The following is a 6,000-nucleotide window of genomic DNA, read 5'->3' on the forward strand; positions in this document are numbered from 1 at the left end:
TGCATTTATCTTTTTGAATTAGTGTTTTGATTTTCTTTGAGTAAATACCCAATAATGCAATCACCAGATCATAGGGTATTTCTGTTTTTAATATTTGAGGAACCTCCGTTCTTTTTTCCACAGTGGCTGCACCAATTCATAGTCCCACCAACAGTGCATGAAGGTTTCTTTTTTTCCACATCCTCGCCGCCACTTGTTATTTCTTGTCTTTTTGATTCTAGCCATTCTGACAGGTATAAAGTGACATCTCATTGTGGTTTTGATTTGCATTTCCCTGGTGATGAGTGTTGTTGACCATCTTTCATGTGTCTGTTGGCCATTGTATGTCTTCTTTGGAAAAATGTCTATTTAGGTCCTCTGACAACTTTTTAATCAGATTATTAGTTTCTCTGGTGTTGAGTTGTATAAATTCTTTATATATTTTGGGTGTTAACCTCTTATCAGATATATCATTTATGAATACCTTCTCTCATTCAGTAGATTGCCTTTTTGATTATTGATGGTTTTTTACACTGTGGAAAAGCTTTTTATTTTAATAGTTTATTTCTGCTCTTCCTTCCCTTGCTTGAGAAAAATAACTACAAAAATGTTGCTAAGGCTGATGTCAAGGAAATTACTACTCACGTTTTCTCCTAGGAGTTTTATGGTTTAAGGTCTTACACTTAGTTCTTCAATCCATCTCGAGTTCATTTCTGTGTGGTATACGAAAGTGGTTCAATTTCTCCACCACCACTTCTTGAAGAGACTCCTTTCTCCCCATTGTTCTTGCCTCCTTTGTCACTGATTACTTGACTTTACAAATGTGGGTTTATTCCGGGGCTCTCTGTTACACTGATCTGTGTGTCTATTTTTGTGCCAGTGCCATTCCATTTTGGTTACTACAGCTTTGTAGTATATCTTTAAATCTTGGATTGTGATACCTCTAGTTCTTCTTTTTCCAGATTGCTTTGGCTTTTCAGGGTCTTTGCGGTTCCATACAAATTTTAGGATTGTTTGTTTTAGTTCTGTGAAAAATGTTGTTGGTATCTTGATAGAGATTGCATTAATCTTGTAGATTGCTTTGGGTAGTATGGACATTTTAACAATATTCTTCCAATCCATAGGCATGGAATCTCTTTCCATTTGTCTGTATCATCTTCACTTTCTTTCATCAGTTTTTTATACTTTTCACAGTACAGGTCTTTCGCTTTCTTGGTTAAGTTTATCCCTGGGTATTTTCTTCTTTTTGGTGCAATTGTAAATGGGATTGATTTCTTAATTTCTTTTTCTTTTTTTTTAATGTTTATTTACTTTTGAGAGAGAGAGAGAGAGAGAGAGAGCACTGTGCTGATAGAGAGCCCAACGTGGGGCTCAAACTCCTAAACCATGAGATCATAACTGGAGCTGGAGTCAGACCCTTAACCGACTGAGCCACCTAGGCACCTCCTTAGTTTCCCTTTCTGCTACATTGTTATTACTGTACAGAAATATAACACATTTCTATGTATCAGTTTTGTATCTTATACCTTTATTGAATTTATTTATTAGTTTTAATGGGGTTTTTTGGTGGCATCTTCAGGATTTTCTATGTATAGTATGTCATCTGCAAATAAAATTTTACTTCTTCCTTGCTGATTTGGATTCCTTTTATTTCTTGTGTGATTGATGTCACCAGGACTTCCAGTACTATGTTGAATAAAAGTGGTGAGAGTGGACATTCTTGTCTTGTTATTGATCTTAGAGAAAGAGCTCTCAGTTTTTCACCACTAAGTATGTTGCTAGCTATGGATTTGTCATATATGACTTTTATTACATTTAGGTACATTCCCTCTAAACCCATTTTGTTGAGTTTATATCAGGAGCAGATGTTGAATTTTGTCAAATGCTTTTTCTGCATCTACTGAGATGTTTTGTTGATGTGGTGTATCGTGATTGATTTGCAAATATTGAACCATTTTTGCATCCCAGGAATAAATCCCGCTTGATTGTAGCAAGTGATCTTTTTAATGTATTGTTGAATGTTGTTTGCTAATAATTTGTTGAGGATTTTTGCATCTTTGTTCCTCAAGGATATTGGCCTGTAGGTGTTTTATTTGTTTTTACTGGGTTTTTTTTTTTTTTTCTGTTTTTGCTATCAGAGTAATGCTGTCCATGTAGAATGCATTTAGATGCTTGCCTTTGTCTTCTATTTTTTTTTTTTTTTTTGGAATAGTTTGAGGAGAGTAGGTATTAACTCTTCTTTAAATATTGGCAGAATTCACCTCTGAAGCCATCTGCTCCTGGACTTTTGTTTGGGAGTTTTTTGGTTACCAATTCACTTTTGTTATTGGTGATTGGTCTGTTCAGATTTTGTGTTTATTATGAATCAGTTTCAGGAGATAGTTTTAGGATTTTATCCATTTATTCTAGGTTGTCAAAATTGTTGGCAGTAATTTTTTGTAGTATTCTCTTATAATCCTTTGTATTATTGTTACTTCTCTTTAATATCTCATTTTATTTATGTCCTCTGTCTTTTTCTTTCTTGATTAATATAGTTAAAGGTTTATCAATTTTATCTTTTCAAAATAGCAAGTTTTTTTCATTGATCTTTTTTATCTATTATGTAGTCTCTTTCATTTATTTGTCCTCTGGTCGTTATTGTTCCCTTCTTTCTACAAACCTTGGGCTCTTCTTGTTCTTCTTTTTCTAGCTACATTAGGTATAAGGTTAGATTATTTATTTGAGCTTTCTCTTGTTTTTTTGAGGTAGGTCTATATTGCTATAATTTCCCCTCTTAGAACTACTTTTGCTGCATTACAAAAATTTTGGACCCTTGTGTTTTCATCTTCATTTGCCTCCATGTATTTTTTTTATTTCCTATTTGATTTTTCTTGATCCATTGGCTGTTTAGTAGCATATTGTTTAGCCTCCACATGTTTGCATTTTTTTTCCAGTTTTTATTTTGTGATTAATTTCTAGCATCATACTGTAGTGATCAGAAAAGATATATGATATTATTTCAATTTTATTAAATTTATTGAGACTTGTTTTATGTTATAACATGAGATCTATCCTGGAGACTATTCCATGTGAACTTGAAAAGAATATATATTCTGTCTATTTTGGGGTAACATGTTCTCTCTCTCTCTCTCTCTCTCTCTCTCTCTCTCTCTCTCTCTATATATATATATATATATATATATATATAATCTGTGAAGTCCAACTGGTCTAATGTGTCATTCAGAGACACTGTTTCCATATTGATATTCTGCCTGGATGATCTATCCATTGATGTAAGTGGCATGTTAAAGTCCTCTACTCTTATTGTAGTACTGTCAATTTTTCCTTTATTTCTGTTATCTTTGCTTTATATATTTAGGTGCTCCAATGTTGGGTGCATAAGATATTTAAAACTGTGACATCCTCTTGTTGAACTGGCCACTTTATCATTATGTTAATGCCCTTCCCTATCTGTTGTTACAGTCTTTGTTTCGAAGTCCTAGTTTATTTTGTCTGATTTAAGTATTGCTATCCCAATTTTTCCACCTATTCTATTTGCATGGTATAACTGTATCCATTCCTTCACTTTCAATCTGTATGTGTCTCTATGTCTGATTTGGGAAACCTCACACATAAAATTAACTATCACAATTATTTTACCCATCAGTAAAATAAGTTGGGGCATTTAAAATAGCATCATTTCCCACCTTAATGTTAGCCCACAAGGGATAATTTATATACTACTTTATAATAATCTGGTGCTTTTCTAACATGCATTTCTTAGTGCTTTGATGAGCAGTATGGGTCTGAGTCTTCCTACAGACGTAATTACAGTTTGGATGAGTAAACTACACATAATAAATCTACCCCTTCATTACTGTGTTCCTAAGTCTTTGTATTCTTCTTTCTAAAATACACACAGAATGTTCTGGAATGCTCAAATCATTCCATATAAGCCAATCTTGGATCAGAAGCACTTTCAGATACTTAAGCTAGCACGTTGACTTAAAAATTTCTGATCAATGTACACATATTGATAAAAAAACTTAATGTAAACATGTCCTTCTTTCCCATTTAGGACCTTAGAAATCCATTCTCACACATATTTTGTAGATGCAAAACAAATTAGGAAAATCTTGAAAATTTCTGCTGTAACTTTACCCCATTCCTTGTTGGAATTTGCTTTTGGCTCCTGGGCATGTGGGATCTGACTCTATTCTGAGAAACATAAGTTTGGGGTAGTATCATGAGGAGAGTTGGTTTTTGCTTGCAAGGTAACTACCTAATGCAAAGACTCATAGGATCTCTAAACAAAGTAAAATCAGCCTTATAAGACAAAAATGAGGAGCTGCTTCTGCCAACATGGGAGGACTAGTAGGCTTGGAGGGCCTAAGAACTCAGATTCCTATGAATGCACCTAAGTATATTCATTCCACTAGTGAGAATCCACTTTTATATGAAAAATTGCACTAAATTATATGAATCTTCATGACACTCTACTCTAATTCAGCCTACGTGACCAGATTGTACCTTTGATTTTTAGCTATATCATCATGATAAGAGATCATTTTAGAGTAGGCTCCTGATCCTTGATAATTCCTCAAACTAAGAATTTATACCTTGATTTATTTTCTTTGACACTCCCTCTCTCCTTTCCTCTATTCCTTGTTCTGTCTCTCCTTCCTCTCTTTCCATGCCTCTCTTTTTTCCCCTCCTTCCTATTTTCCTCTTTCTCCTCCTCCTTTTCCCCATTCTTCATCTGGTATCTATATCTGGTATTAATTATAAACTACCAGTCCAATTTACAGTCACAGTACTCATTTTATCAAGACTCATTTTAGAAACCTATTGTTCTAATAAAGCCTAAGCTTTACTCCTGTTGATATTGGATGATAATTTAATCTTTAACAAAAATTTTTAAGGTTTATTTATTCTTGAGAGAGACAGAGCATGAGCGGGGGAGGGGCAGAGAGAGAGAGAGAGAGAGAGAGAGAGAGGCAGAATATAAAGCAGGCTCCAGGCTCTGAACTGCCAGCACAGAGCCTGATGCGGGGCTTGAACCCACAGACCGCAAGATCATGACCTGAGCCAAAATCAGTCACTTAACCAACTGAGCCACTCAGGCACTCCAAATTTAAACTTTTTTTTTTTGTCATTTCACGCAATTTTGTGTGTTTTTCTCTAATGGTATTACACCATTATTGCCTTTAATCCAAACCAGGTGAAATAATCGCAGAAGTCATCCTTCAGTGTTAACTTCCTGCTTGAAATATTGCATTAGTGTTGGAAACAGAAACTACTTATATTCAGAAGAAAAAGTTTAATTCAGAAAATTAGGTGGTCAGAGCATTATTTGAAGGGCTTAAGAAGACTATCCTAGAGTTGGTCTATAGGAATCATTCCTAGATATACACAGGATTAATTCACGAGAGCATTGTTTCACTGGAGGCCAATAGTAGTGCAATAAGTACAAGAATAATCTGGGACTCTAATTCAGGCTTTGGAAGTAAGCTGTCATGGAAAATGTCTCTTAACACAGAAGAAGAAAGATAATAGACACTTAAACATTGCTTCTTAACAATGCCTCTCCTAAATCTTAAACTAGTCCATCAACAAGTAGAATTTAATTTAGGTAAAGAATCTAAGTTGCAAGGGACTCTGGAAAATAGAGTTTTCACCTTTCCAATCTCACTAATAGGATGATGGACTGGAGGTTGAGGGATCCTTACTCCATTTTTACCAAAAATAGAAATATGGCAACATAGGAAGAGCCTGAATTTCCTTCCTTCCACGGACATACCAAATATGAAGCTACACACAGAAGTTCCCTCTTCAAGAAATCCAAAAACTAGATGAGTGACTTCTACACATCAAGCAACTGAGAACAACTCACATCAGAATAGGAAGAAAAGCCTAAGATACTCTCTCACCAAAAGCTCCACCCCTGCCACAGTGCCATAAAATCAAGAGGGAAACCTCAATTATCAGTTTCTCCTTGAGGACCAAAGGGTTTGAACTGTACATCCAGAGCTCCCAATTTTT

This window comes from Panthera tigris, chromosome C2 (genome assembly GCF_018350195.1).
Source record: "Panthera tigris isolate Pti1 chromosome C2, P.tigris_Pti1_mat1.1, whole genome shotgun sequence".
NCBI lineage: Eukaryota > Metazoa > Chordata > Mammalia > Carnivora > Felidae > Panthera > Panthera tigris.